Source organism: Engraulis encrasicolus, chromosome 3, assembly GCF_034702125.1.
Source record: "Engraulis encrasicolus isolate BLACKSEA-1 chromosome 3, IST_EnEncr_1.0, whole genome shotgun sequence".
NCBI classification, from domain to species: Eukaryota; Metazoa; Chordata; class Actinopteri; order Clupeiformes; family Engraulidae; genus Engraulis; species Engraulis encrasicolus.
Window position 1 is genome coordinate 38,215,748 of NC_085859.1, and position 15,723 is coordinate 38,231,470.

At 44.5% G+C, this 15,723-nt stretch overlaps 1 non-coding gene across 1 annotated transcript; it reads left to right on the forward strand.

The window, feature by feature from the left end:
• The first annotated feature begins 4,068 nt into the window (after positions 1 to 4,068).
• trnat-agu (transfer RNA threonine (anticodon AGU)) lies at positions 4,069 to 4,142 on the forward strand. The gene has a single exon. It is a non-coding gene; the product is annotated as a tRNA-Thr (tRNA).
• Positions 4,143 to 15,723: the final 11,581 nt, after the last annotated feature.

Consider the following 15,723-nt stretch of genomic DNA (forward strand, 5'->3'; position numbering starts at 1 on the left):
CAACCCAAAACCGCTCATCTCCCCAGCCTCCCCACCCCTGATTCTGTGGTTCAGTCGAGCAGGCAGGTATTGCTGCTCGGGACTGACTGACACTTCCTTCCTGTAATCAGAGAGCTCTGCCTAATCCCTAAAGTGGTGTGGGAAGGGAAGGGAGCGAGGGGAGCGAGGGGAGAGGGTAAGTAAGCGATCAGCATGGCCACCACGGCTGTGTGGAGGACGACAGAGCCGCTGCTAAGGTTTTGAAGGCCCTGAGCATAACTGGTCATTAGCACCCCCTTATAATTAAATAATAATAATAAAAAAAAATAATGTTAATAATCTCAATTTAGGAGGCCCCTAATTTTGGGGCCAAAGTGGTTGAGGCCCTGGCCCCTAAGCCCTCTGCTTACTCTGCTTATGCCCAGCGGCAGCCCAGGGCGAGGATATGACTGCATGATGAGAGCCACCCGTCCTCGCTCCGCTCCCTCCTGTCTCCAGGGCCGGTTCTAGTCACCTTGGTGCCCTAGACGAGCACCCCCTTCCCTTTTTGTGCATTTAGACATTGTCATCTGTTAACAAACATAGCGACATACATCTGATCAAACACAGCTAATCTGCACCGAGTCCATGCATAATCATTATCAACGTGTTAAGTGTAAAGAGTTTTTTTTTTTCGTTTGACATTCTAACTCTGTGGGACATTTGGGGCATTTCTGGCGCCCCCAGGACACGACCGCCTGGTGTGCCTATGCTTAGGCGACCGCCTGGTGTGCCTATGCCTAGCCCCGTTCCCTTCTCTCTCATAGCTTCCCCTCAGGTGTACACACACGGAACAAACGGCCATCACAACACTCCCACACATTTTCTTAACCGCAGACAGTAATCATGGGATAATTGTTTTCTTTTTAAAAAATGATTTGAAATGCTCAGATTGCACAAGTCGGTGGCATTCTAATGTGGGTGGAAGTCAAATGAAATGCCATCTTGTTTTTAGGAAGGGAGGGAGGAAGCTGAGGAGGAAGCCTTACTGGCTGAGGAGCAAGCCCTACTGGCCCTACCCTCAGGCCCCTGCCTTTAACCTGGGCACCAGACGAAATGTGAGAGCATGGAGCAGAAAGTAAAATATGAGGGACCTGAATGGAGCAGGGGGAAGAAAAAAAAGAGGAGAGGAGAGGAGAGGACTGGACTGGAGAAGCATGAGGGAGAAGTGCACAAAGGATCAGACCATTGGTATGGCAAGGAATGGGTATGGGTATAGGTCTGCGCCTGCCCGTACTACTTTACCTTGCATTTGGCAGATGCTTTTTACCAAAGCAACTTACAACCAAGGGCATAATCATAGCCTACAACACTTGTATATACAAAGTGCACAGGAAATATACAGAACAATAGGTACTTGCAACACTGCACAAAGTTTTGTTAGTTGTATATGGTCTACTCTATAGATAGTCAGGCCAGGTACACTACATACCTAGAGCGTCTCATATTGTAACGGGATGGGGAGTGCTTAAAGGGGAAATCCAATGTAAAATGGCTTAAATAGTGTTAAAACATGACGCTGAGGGCTAACTCTGGATACATACCTCAACTACATTCGTGCCTTGCATTCAGAAATTCAGCGCTAGTTAGCCGATGTTAATATTTCTCTTTTGCGGCGAGTATATCAGCGTCGAATTAGCCATCGGAAAAAAACTCTATTTTCTACCCATATACGACACTCAAAGTTGCTCTGTAGAGTCGCGGGGTTGCTGACATGTAAAACGAGGCATAGAAAACTTTGGTTCCAGACTCCATTCAGATGAATGGGCTGCGCTCTCTTGACAGTGCCCTCTAGGTGAACTGCAGGCATGGATTGAGTGAGTGGACAGTCTAACTGTTAAACTGGCTCTTGCGCAGGCTATATCAGCTGTTGCACAGCCTGTAAGAATGGCATTGTTTCTAAACAAATTGTGCACTACCAAAGTTCTGGTACTGGTAGATTGTCTTCTCAACCAGTAGCATGCTGGGATTGAGTAGAGTAGAGTAGAATAGAGTGCTTTTATTAACCCCGAGGGAAATGAAGGTGTCTGACAGCTTACATAAATACACAAATAAAAATACAAATTCCACACCACGCCCTCTGTATCTCCCTCAAAGATTTGTATTGTCACAGACTCATGAATTCAAGAATTCATATACGGTGAGAAGTTTTTGTGCTCAAAAAATGGATTGATAACATAAATCGGCCAGACCAAATTCTGAAAATGTTTTGTACAAAAAAAATGGGTTGATAACATGAATTGGCCAGACTATATTCTGGAAGAGAGGTGAAAGTGGCGCTGGCCAGGCTATAGGGCAGGGGTTGGAGACCTTTTTCATTCGAGGGGCCACTTCAAATTCTTCCAAGGGCCATACAAATCCTCAGAGGGGAGTACTTTGATCAACACAAACCAGGATTTCCCCCTGCACTTGTGGCCTATTGAAGGCAGCGACCTTTAAAACAGACCCCACCCTCCCTAGGTCCCCCCGAATATAACTTGCAAATGTAATTTTTAAGATTCCTTTACTAAATATGTCATATTTCGGTAACACTTTACTTGACGCCGGCGTCATACATATGACATAACGGTGTCATAACATTGTCATAATACAGTCATGACTGTGTCATAAACATTATGTCAACGTCATAAACATTGTTTGACTTTGTCTTTAAGTGAAATTCGGTTATGACAAAGACAGGCCTAACAATGTCAACTTGTTATGGTCATAAAATGTTTATGATATTGGCATTATGTTTATGACTTCTTCATGACACTATTATGAATTATTATGTGAAGCTGCATAACATTAAATCGGGGGCTGGATAAAATTGCCCCAAGGGCCGCAAACGGCCCTCCAGACATAGGTTCCTCACCCCTGCTGTAGGGTGTAGGAGGGTATTTCGGGCCAGGGGGCTGCAGCTCCTCCCTCCCCAGATCTCATTAGCGTTATGAATAGGGAGCTATATTTGTGTGTGTTTGTGTAACTGAATCCTTGCCTTTTTTACGACTCCCCCTAAGCTGTGTGTATGTTTGTGTGTGTGTGTGTGTGTGTGCGTGCGCGTGTGTGTGCTTGCACTCGTGCACCTGTGTGTGTGTGCATCTGTGTGTGTGTGCATCTGTGTGTGTGCGTCTGTGTGTGTGTGTTTGTGTGTGTGGATGCATCTGTGTGTGCATGTGCACCCCTGTGTGTGTGTGTGTGTGTGTGTGTGTGTGTGTGTGTGTGTGTGTGTGTGTGTGTGTGTGTGTGTGTGTGTGTGTGTGTGTGTGTGTGTGTGTGTGTGTGTGTGTATCTGTGACACAGGAAAACAGGGAGCAGTGGGGGATGAGGGTGTAAGGAGAGAGAGAGAGAGAGAGAGAGAGAGAGAAGGAGAGAGAGATCATTAGGGTGGTAAATAATTGTAAGGAAACTAAACGTGGCATTGGTTACTCCCCAGGGCATCTAACATGGCTCTACCTGATATCATGATAGCATGACCGACCGCAGCAGCGCGCTACAGAGTTATTCACACACCGCGTCTGTTTACACTGCCGACACACTTGAGCCTTTAAGACCATGCGCCTGTGTCTGTGTTTCAGTTCATATGTGTTTCGCTGCCTATGTGAAGGAGCGCATATATGGATGCCTGAGTGTGTGTGTGTGTGTGTGTGTGTGTGTGTGTGTGTGTGTGTGCGCGCGTGTGTAATTGTTACCGCTGCCTATGTGAAGGAACACATGTATGGGTGTGTGTGTGTGCGCGTGCGCGCGTGTGTGAAATTCTTATACGTGTGAGAAACTAAAAGGGCAGTTTTAATGTGTCCATGAGTGGGTGTGTCTGGCAGCGGAACCCATATAGTGTTACTCCTCCGTGCAGGGCCGCTGAGAGCTTTTCATGGGCCCGGGATAAAGTCATTTGAATGAACCCCCGAACCAAGGCATACAATGTAATGAGGACCCAATTGTGGGCCCTCTGTCTCCCTGGGCCCGGAAGAACTGACCCCTTTGTCCCTCCCTACCGGCTTCCCTGCCTGTGTGCTACAGTATACTGTAAGAACTGTATAGAATGGAATGTCTACTGCTTGCAGTTTGTGTGGCGCCGTGGCTTAGTTGGTTAAAGCGCCTGTCTAGTAAACAGGAGATCCTGGGTTCGAATCCCAGCGGAGCCTTTGGCAAGGGTCAAACACACGGTGTCATTGACGTGAACTTTTCTCCGTCTGCTATGTGAACATCACAGCAGGTAGCGTACCATGCACCTGTCACCAAGAGAAGTGTCAGACAGACAAATGTGTCTTGAGAGAGAGAGGTGTCTTGTGACTCTATTCAGACTATTACTGTACTGTAAGTGACTCACTGGATGACTGTGCTGGACCAAGCTTGAGCTGCGCTTCTCTAAAGCAGTGTTGCCCTACAGTAGAGTAAAAAGCAAAAAGGCAGTAACTGTACAGAGCTCCAAAGTAAAACATTGTTAAAATTGATCCTGTTGTCCAGCCTAAGTAGCTTTATTGACATGCGGCGGTTTTGTTACTCTATATAACCACATTCTTTGGGTTTTAGTAAACGCACACCGTTTGAGGTGCGTACGGCAGACAATAGACAACTTGAAAAAGAAAAAGAAAGGTCGTCGCACACTCAGAACTTCATGCAGTTATTTAATTCGACCAACGTTTCGGCTTACGCCTTCATCAGGGTCATCTTACTAGTGACTCTATATAACCACATTCAGATGAATCCAGATGAAATTATTCATATTTTTTGATATTCCATTAAAATCACAATAACACATTTTAAAAAAACAACACAGGTTCTGCCTTTTTGCTTTCTGGGGCACAGTGTTTCTAACCCTTTTTCAGACTGAGGACCAACGTGTCCACAACACAATTTACAGGGGCCCAACTGTCAACTGAATTCACAGGCTCGGTCATTCTGCAAGTTTTAGGCGTTGCAAATTTAGATGCTGCTCGCTTATGTTTTATACAAATGAAATGCATGTCTAACTGTAGAGAAAAAAACTTCTATTATGTTTTAACTTTCTAATAATGTTACAAACACTATATTTTGTGCTAGCTTGAAGATGCTGACTACATCTATAGAAATACTCTCGTTGACCACTCAACCTCTCGTGGACCACCAGTGGTCCCCAGACCACAGAACCAGGGCTCTAAAGCCAGACCAGGTTCAGCTATGGTTTTCAGGAGGGCTCTAAATCTACTTTTTTTCAACACCAGACAAAATGGCTAGTTGATGTTAATCTTATTAGCCAAACACACACTCACAAATGGCTTCTAATAAGTTCATATTTTCTATCAACCAAACTAACATTTCACCAGCATTTGACCGGTTGTTGGCTAATGTGAATTTAGAACCCTGGTTTTCAGCAAACTGAACGATATTACCTATTGCACAGTCTGTCTGGTAATCGAAAATATTGACATTTTGTCTCTGTGTGTTGTTTTGCTTATATGGGACTGAATGATGTCCAATAAATAGGCACATATTTGTTTATGTGTATGTCTGCATCCAGGTTTTTAATCTTCTGGTAGTGTGTACTGTATATGCATATACAGGTATGTGTGCATGCACAAGGGTGTCTTTATACTGTATCTGTCTCCCTATACATTGTGTATAAGTGTGTGTGAGGGAGAGAGAGAGAGAGAGAGAGAGAGAGAGAGAGAGAGAGAGAGAGAGAGAGAGAGAGAGAGAGAGTGTAAACCTTAGCAGGATTTATGTAAACCTAATTTCCTTGAGTGTGGGCCTGAGACTATAAACACACACACACACACACACACACACACACACACACACACACACACACACACACACACACACACACACACACACACACACACACACACACACACACACTCCACAACACACAGGCCCAACTCAAAGCCTCCTCTCTCTCTCTTTCTTTTTCTCCCAGCGTTAAGACATGGAGCCAACCTCAGCTTTTAAGACTTCCTGATTGTTGTTTTATGTGTCTGTGTTAAACTCTGCCACATGCGGCAACACACTGCCAGTTGGCCAGCAGCACGGAGGAAATGGGAGGCTTTGCACCAAAAAGGCTCAGCCTCATTAGATTAATTAATTAAAACACTTAACGAGTTTAATTGGATGGATAAATGTATTTAAGAAATTGTTCTGGATGCATTATGGGTAGCCGGAGGGGGCCACCGTATATACAGCATGTGCCACCGGCAGAGAGAGACCGACAAGGACTAAACAGGCACGGTAATAACATCACACCTTTCAACTACACTGCTCATTATAAAAAAAACAACGTAGTGTTAATTCAACAATTACAGAGTGGATTTAAAGTGGTAGTTCGCTATTTTAGACATTAAGCCTTGTTTGTGTGACTTCTGGGGTGAAGTAGAGATGTTCTCATCACAATTTTGACATTTGGTGCTGAACGGAGCATTTGGGTATTCAAGACTGCAGCCCCCCACCTTTACATTGACTCCAATGAAGCACTCAAGCAATCGATCATAAAATGGCATTAAACTTTCGTTTGCAGAGACATGAAACTCACCGAGTGGTAAGAGGTGGGCAGCGATAAAAATCACCGCGAAATACGCTTCCAGAGAAGATATATTCATTATTGTCCGTCTTCATTGATTGTATTGGTTTGACTAGTATTACTCCGCGCGACCGGAAATGGGGGTGCGTTTGTTTACGTTACTATCTATGGTTTGTATGCAAGCTGTAGTTTTTGTAGCCAGTCCCGCTCAAAGATAGCCGTTCTACCTCGCTCCTTGATGTCTACATAACACACTATCGCTACCTACTGGCTGGATGTCTACTGCTATTCAACGGCGTCTGGGGAAAAATAGGTCCGCCAAATGCTAAACAACAGTTAGAAGGCATATTTCGCTGCAATTTTCGGGTCAATTTATCGCTGTCTACCACTGACCACACGGTGAGTTCCATGTCTTCTCAAACAAAAGTTTAATGCCATTTTATAATCGATTGCTTGAGTGCTCTATTGGAGTCAATGTAAAGGTGGGGGGGCTGCAGTCTTGGATACCCAAATGCTCCGTTCAGCACCAAATGTCAAAATTGTGATGAGAACATCTCTACTTCACCCCAGAAGTCACACAAACAGGGCTTAATGTCTAAAATAGCGAACTACCACTTTAACAGCTTAGAATGTACTTGGTCCCAGAGTACTCTCCGAGTGTTGAGCTAAGATTGCAAACTTAACTGTACTGGAAAGCAGGACTGGACTGGCCATCTGGCGTAGCTGGCATTTCCCGGTGGGCCCCGCACCTCGTGGGCCCCTATTTTCAGAAATGTAAAAAACAAAAACTTAAATTTTTTATTCCTGAAAATGGGGGCCTATGACGGTGCGGGGCCCACTGGTGAGTCAGTTCTGCGCCGCTAATTATGAGGGGGGGGCCTTTACGCCAAAAGTGCCTGGGCCCTATTGCTCCCCCAGTCCAGCCCTGCTGGAAAGCAGACATCTTATAAATCAGCATGCAGAGAGAATGAAAGGCCCCTGCCTGGGTGTTTAAAAAGGTAACGGTCGTGCAAAAGAACCCAGGGAGGTTTTTTAAATGATTGAAAGAACTCAGTGTGTGCCCACACAGTAAGAAATGGTGTGTTAATTCAACACCTAGAGCAGTGTTTCTCAACAAGGGTGCTACAGCCCCTCAGGGGGTGCTGGGGAGCCCTAAGGGGGCATTGAGAAGGATACAGCTGAGTGGGGTGGCGCTTAGTTCCCATTTGGGGGTCATTAGTTTATTTTATTTTTAAACACAAAGGGCGGACTTGTGATAAGGTCAAGGGGGCGTTTGGAGGCTTATGATGAGGTGGACGGGGTGTTCAAAAACTGTTGAGAACCACTGATCTAGAGAATTGATTTAACGTCTCTCCTACAGTGTTGAATTAATGCAGCATTTTTACTGTGTTACAAGCTTGTATGTCTTGGAGTGAAAAAACACCTGGGAAACTCCCACTGTCATTGTGACACAGCACTCCACAGCACACTGTGCTCTCTGCACACAACAGAATTGCATCTATGCCTCACTTGTGCAAGGGGGCAATGACGGCCTGGAAAGCAGCGCGGGGGAACAGTACCTGTACCATGTTCAGCTCAGCAGAACCGGAAGCTGGTTTGCTCTGCAGTATAAAAAAATACCGGTAACACTTTGCTTTACAGATCGCTAATAAGGTAGTAATTTTGCGTTAATTTCATAGTTATTTCAGTGTAATTTCATAGTAATAACTGTTTGTTTTTAGTAACAACAGCAAAATAACCATACGGTTTCCAGTGCAATTACACTATAATTTCTAGTTAATAAAAGCAAAATAACCATGGGGTTTCCAGTGCAATTAAGCTGTAGTTTCTAGTTAATTAGGCTAATATAGACCTAGCAATGGAAACAGCTAGCCAACTGTGTCATCGTAGTAGTTATGTTGTAGGTATGCCAGTAGGCCTTACTAAACTGCAACAGCAAAGTAATTTCATGGTAATGTCTTGGTATGAGGGCCGTGTCTACAACGTAGCCATCGGACATGGAAAGGTGATGATGCATACTGCTTGACAAATGAAAGCTACTTTGTTTGAATACTGCGTGTACTGCCCCACACCTGTAGAGGAATGGTGGCATGTCTAGGCATTTTAGCACACATGTATCATATCCCTTTTACGTAAAAAGGAATGCTTTCTCACATAAAATATGACCATCTGGTCATTTTGTGACTGATGAGGGTTGTACGTAGTTTGCGTAACTGTGTGGAGGGTGTGTGTGTATGTGTTTGCGTCAGAGTGTGTGTGACTAAGACTCGAAGGGCTGGGTACGGGTAGGGGACAAGTCACACCTTTTGTCACTGACTCACTGTCTGTCTAGTCTCCACCTGAAAAAGCACATTCCCCCGTATGTGTGTGTGTGTGTGTGTGTGTGCGCGTGGGAGTACCACACCCATTAAAACCATTAACGCTACCTGGCATTGCCAACACATACAAAACCATACGCCCGCGCTCAGGCAGCAGAAACACACACCGCAGGCACCGCAGCCGCCACTTCATAATCTCTGACAAATCTTGCAGAAATCTTTCTCAAACACACAGGCCTGCTGCATGCACGCGTGTGTGCATATACACACACATGCATAAACACACGCAAGCACGCACACACACACACACACACACACACACACACACACACACACACACGCACGCACGCACACGCACACACGCACACACACATCCACAGAGCCTGTGATAACATGCCCTGGCTGGCTGCATGGGACCTACTGTGAAGAAAAATCGAGTAAACAAATAGGTGCAGCTAGATTTGTCAAAACCGCCCAAAAGGTTCTCAAAAACCTTTTGATAAATTCCGCCCAATTTCAACGAATTGCATTGGTTTCTATGGGCACAAAACAGCCAAATGGCAATTTTTTCCCGTTTTTACTCGCAGACGGCCATCCCAAGCTTAGTAAGATGAGACACTGACGAAGGCAACAGCCGAAACGTTTGTCTACACTTCTGCTGCTATGTAAATAAAAAAATAAAAAAGAAGAAAAGAAGAACCCGAGTGCGATCCACTTTTTCACCTTCCAGGCCATCCCAAGTAGCCCACGCCCAATCTGGCAACACTGTAAGCAAATAGGAGCAGCTAGCAGATTGATTAGCCTTAGCCAATGTTAGTTTGCCTCTCTGTGTAGGCCCAACCTCATCTGCAAACAGCACACCTACTACAGTACTCAGACTCACACACATACTCCATTGTCTTCCCGCCATTCAAGTGCTCCTGTCGGACAATCAGGCAGTGGCAAAAAGGACCTACCGTACCGTACTACCCGCCTCTATTCAACTCTTTCACCATAAGCAGGCCTGTCAAAACCAGGCAATCAAACTAGGCAATTACCAAGGGGCCCCAGCTGTAAGCAACTCCCCCTCCCAGGAATGACTGGTTTGTCATGACAAAGGTTAAGTTTACATTCATTCATATCACCACCATCGCATCAGCATCTTGCAAACTATTTACGTTTACAAACAAAGTTTCTGTCCTCTCAATAAAGAGCTGTTTACAAAGAAACTAATCGACTGGTTCGCTCGTCTGTGCTAGCATGCCTGTTTGTTTATTCTTCTCAGCACTGAAGCCACATGACCAACGATACCAGCCCAGCGAATTAGGGAGGATCACGTCATAGTGATGTTGTCCAACCAGGACAAGTAGGTAGCTTAGCGCTGCGTATCTCGCCGTTTACAATGGCTAAAATCAGAATCGTATGCGATTGCTTATGTGGGCTCCGGCATCTTTGAATCCTTCCACCTATGAGGTCAGATTCCAGTATTTTAATGTAAATGAACAGTGCAACGATATAGAAACACATTAATATAAACTAGACCTAACTTGTGAGTGTGGAAATCTCTTAATTCAATGACAGAAGTGTCCAATGCTTCTGCTATCAACATCTTTCTTTAGGGGGCCCCTACCCAATAGTTTGAAGAGAAAAAAGGGTCCCCAAAGTCATTCTTTGCCTAGGTCCTCCAAATACTTTGAAACGACCCTGTCCTGACCACCACCCCTGCTATTGTCACCCAGACCAAGAGTCCAGGGACGGGCTGATCTGTGACTGATGCATGCACAATCCAAGGCCATTAATAACCGTTTGCACTGCCAGAGCCTACAAGGACAGCTGCAGACATTGCCCTTTCAGTGAACCATGCGGTTTGAAAAAGAGAAAAATGCTGAGAGTTTAACAAAACAAGTGAATTCAATAGGAGCAAAGCACACAAACAGCTATCAATATAGAGAAAGAGAAACATAGAGAAACAATGGCTGGTTGGTTGGTCAATGTGTGGTTTGGAGTGTTGCATAAGGCATGCACCAGTGGGTTGGACACAGAACTAATCATTCCTTCTTCAAAACAATTCCATTGTATGTGCAGTGCACTGTAAACCAGAGACGACGTCTTCCAGCACGACCAGCAGTGACCTTTTCAGCCAACCTGTCTGAGTCCAGTCTTCATATCCTGCCCAGTGTGACCACAATACTTGGAAGCAGAATGAAATGGAAAACACAAGAGCTGAAAAGGGAGAAGAGGAGGAGGAGGAGAGGAAGAAGGTTGAGGAAGGGAGAGAAGACAGTGGATATGATGAGAGGAGTTTATTGTCCAATAGGGATATGTGTTTTCACATCAGACTGTTCAGTTCCATCAGGTTAGATCTTTGTAATACACATCTCATTACAGTGTATATAGACACCATTTTCACACATAGACACATAAACATCCTCAGACATCCATATACAATACACATATACTCACATCTATTCATACACTCCAATATGTACTCCTCTACATACATACATACATACATACATACATACATACATACATACATACATACATACATACATACATACATACATACATACATACATACGTACATACATACCGCCGCTTCCCCGGGCGCCGCTCAGCAGACAGCCCACTGCTACGGACTAATGTGTATAGGCCTACTTCAATGTGATTCACTAGTCCAAATGGGATAAAATGCAGAGAAAGAATTTCCCCTAGGGGACCAAAATTGGCTCCAATTGGCTTCAATTGGCTACTTACTTACATACATACAGTGAGTCCAATATGTATTTGATCCCTTGCTGATTTTGTTGGTTTGCCTACTAACAAAGACATGATCAGTCAATAAATGTTATGATAATATGTATTCTAATATGGAGAGACAGAATATCAAAAACAAAATCCAGAAATTAACTGAAGAGAATATATATTAATTTATTTCCATTTCATCGAGCAAAATAAGTATTTGATCCCCTGCCAACCGATTACAGTTCCGGGCCCACAGACCAGATGGGCACTTCCGATCAACTTGTCATCTGAATTAAAGACACCTGTACATACTAACATGCATAAAAGACACATTGAATCAGCAGAATCAGTCCATAGTATGAGTGAATCAGTCACACTCCAACCTCACCAGCGTGGGAAAGACCAAAGAGTGGTCAAATGATATCAGGGACACGATTTTAGACCTGAACAAAGATTAAATGGGCTGCAAAGCCACAAGAAAGAGACTGGGTATTAATGACCCAGCTGTTGATGCATTTCTTCCAAAATGTGAGGAATACAAAATGACTATCCATCAGCCTGTCCGGGGTTCTATACAAGATTTGACCTTTTGTAGGGATTTGATAATCATGAGAACAGAAAGAAATCACCCTAGAGCTGTACGGGATGAACTAGGCAATGATATCAAAGCTACTGGGACCAAAATCACTGAGAAAACTACTGGTAGCACTTAATGCCACAGAGGTTTAAAATCCTGTAGTGCACACATGGTACCTCTACTTCAGAAGGAACCTGCGCAGTCCCACTTGAGGTTTGCCAACGGACATCAGACTGGTTTAGGATATGATAAGGAGGTGCTGTAGTCAGATGAAACCAAAATCAAGCTGTTTGGCATTATCACAATTCAATGTGTTTTGAGAAAGAGTACCACTGTCTATGATCCCAAGAACACCCTCCTCACCATCATGCATGAAAGTGGTATCATTATGGTTTGAGGGTGTTTGTCTGGCCAAGGCACAGGACAACTTCACATCGTCAATGAATGGATGGAGGGAGACATGTAATGTGCAATCCTGAGTGCAAACGTCCTTCCCTCCACCACTACACTGATGGGTGGGCCATTGTTGGATCTCCCAACATGACAATAATACACAACATACAGTCAAAGCAATGAAGGAATGGCTCAATAAGAAGCATATTAAAGTCGTGAAGTGGCCTAGACAGTCTCCAAATATTAACCCTATAGTAATTCTATGGAGAGAACTGAACCTCCCATTTGCCAAGCTACAGCCACAAACTATTCATGTTTTAGAGATAATGTGCAAAGAGAAATGGGCAAAAATAGTTTCTACTATATGCACAAACATTGTCATTAACTAAAAGAAGCATCTAACCTCAGTGCTAGAAAACTAGGGCTTTGCCACAAAGCACTTTATCTTCTTTAGCTAGAGGGGTCAAATACTTATTACCCTAAATTAAATACAAATAAATTAAAATATATTATTTTAAGTTATTTTCTGGAATTTCTTTTTGATATTCTGTCTCTCCATGTTTGAATACATATTATCATAAATTTATAGACTGATCATGTCTTTATTAGTGGGCAAACGGGCAAAATCAGCAAGGGATCAAATACATATTGGACTCACTGTACATAGAGTAGTGGAGTGAAGGGGAGGAGAGCAGCGCAAAAGAAGGGGTAGAGGAGAGGAGAGGAGAGAAGAAGGAAGGAGAGAGGAGGAGCTAGGGTAGGGAAGGGGACGAGAAGATGAGAGGGGAGGAGAGAGTTGAGTAAAGTAGGGGAGTAGAGCAAGTAGAGCAGAGGAATGGGTAAGAGAGGAGAGGAAAGGAGGCAGACAAAGGGCGACAAGAGAGGAGAGGAGTAGTGATCAAAGGAGACAAGAGTGGAAGTGAGGAGAGGAGGAGCGTGGAAGAGAAGGGGAAGTGCAGGGAAACCCCTCTCCTGCCTGTCCCCATGCAGTGCTGAAGCCAGGTCCATATCTACAAAGAAGGGGGGATACCTCAAAGTAGTCAGAGGCCAAATCACATTTGTCTTTCAGCGCTCTACAGGCATTCACTCACCTTCACGCTAAATGCAATGAACAGAACTCGGACCTGCAGGGAGTTGAACCTGTACTGTAACCTGGACGGCCGTAGCCCCCTTTCTTTTCTTGCTCTGCAACTCGCGCTAGTCCATAAACCACACTGTCTGTTTGGACAGCAGTGCTGTTGAGGGATAAGCTAGACAGACAGCCCTCTAGCAGTGTGCTTGTGTGGATGCAGACAGAGGCAATGGCACAGAGGCTTAGCTGTAGTCAGGGCTGTGGTGAAGACCACCGTAGAGTCCAAGAGCAGAACATGGCGCCAATGGTAGGGCACTCTACACTCTACTACGCGGCCGACCTGGGTTCGACCCTTCCCCATCTCTCTCTCCCAACTCACTTCCTGTCTATCCCCCATTGTCCTGTTGTAGAAAAAAAACAATAAAGCCTTGAAAAGCCCCCAAAAATACTTTTAAAAAGAACTAGTCTTCCAAGTCCAAAGAGGTTTGTGTCCGAGACATCCAATCCAAAAAGATTAGACTCCAATTTAGGGCTGAATCACATGTCAGCCTGTATGAATCAACAAAAATAATGATTGACAATAACATAGAGGAGTTGAAGAGCTCCATAGAAGAGTTGCTGTGACATTGTGGGGTCGAGACTGTGAGCGCACATCAATGTTGTTCTTCTTGTCATTTCCTCCAGCCTCGCGCCTTTGTGTCAGCCCATCTCCCATGGAGAAAACGATAAGTATGTGTGTGTTCATCTGTTTATCTTTATTATCTGTATTATCTGTTTTGTCTGTATGTGACTGTTTGTGCAGTTCTGGGCCCCCTCTCTCCCTGGGCCCGGGACAACTGACCCATTTGTGTACTTGTGTGGATGCAGACAGAGGCAATGGCTATGTGTGTTCTGTATATGACTGTTTGCGCACACACACTCATGACTGAGTATGTAACGTGACCACGTGTGTGTGTTGATGTGTGATAAACACATACTCACATACGCTGACAGCTTAGGCTGGGCCCGGGACATCTGAAATGGCCACCTCACCCAATACATGGAATATAACAAGGACCCAATTCTGGGCCCCCTCTCTCCCTGGGCCCAGGACAACTGACCCATTTGTCCCCCCTTGTCCCTGCTCATAGCAAACAAAAATCACACAGGGCTGGCTGTAGGCCCTACTGTTTGTAGATCTAGCCCACATGATACTGACAAGGGAATGACATAGCACCAATGAAAATTGAATAACCTGTTTGAAAGAAGTCCATGCATCTCAGTTATGTGAAACGTCGTACTGTTGTTGAAACTTATAGAAGTGCCCCATGGGATACCAAAGATCGTATCTCAAGATTGAAAAGAAATATAGTGTCTGTCAGACAGAATGAGATTCAGAGAGAGAGCGGAAATAGATTGACGGAGATAGAAGAACCGAAAGAAGTATTGCACTAATCTGTCTGTATCTTTCTCTCCCTCAGAATGCAAGACTATAAGAGCATTATAACGTGCTTATTAATATTGTTAATAGATTGTAATGACTGGGACAGAGGGAAAGGGAAGGATTCAGGATATTACCTTGAGTTAGATTCGAACCCAGGTCCTCAGCTTTAACTGGCGACACCTTAACCCAAGTCTCGAAGAAATTTGAATGTCGATGACAATCAGGCTAGTGTCTGACCAAGAGCATACCTATTAACGTTTCCCAAACGGAATGGTTGACCTGCCTCCCTAGGTTTGCTACTGGTCGACTGGTTTCCGACAAAGTGGGTTGAGTTCCCGATTTTTCTTGAGATCAGAAATTATATTTATTGCTCTTGGCCTGACTAGAAGCAATGGCGAAGGTGTTGCGTCACTAGGAGGGCATGGCCTGGCAAGTGTACACAGCCCACTGTAGCTCTGGCAGCGTACTTCTTACGACATTCTTTGATTTTCTACCTTATTCAACTGAGTCCATCTGTAAGAGTATCTACAATGGAGACATTTCAAAATGTGTCTGGAACAAAGAAAAAGATTAAATCTGCTCTGCTCTCTCTCTCTCTCTCTCTCTCTCTCTCTCTCTCTCTCTCTCTCTCTCATATCCGTCTTTCTCTACAACCCACTCTCTCTTCCTCTTTCTCCCTCTCTCTCTCTATTTCCTTCCATTCTCAGCCACGCCACCGCTAGG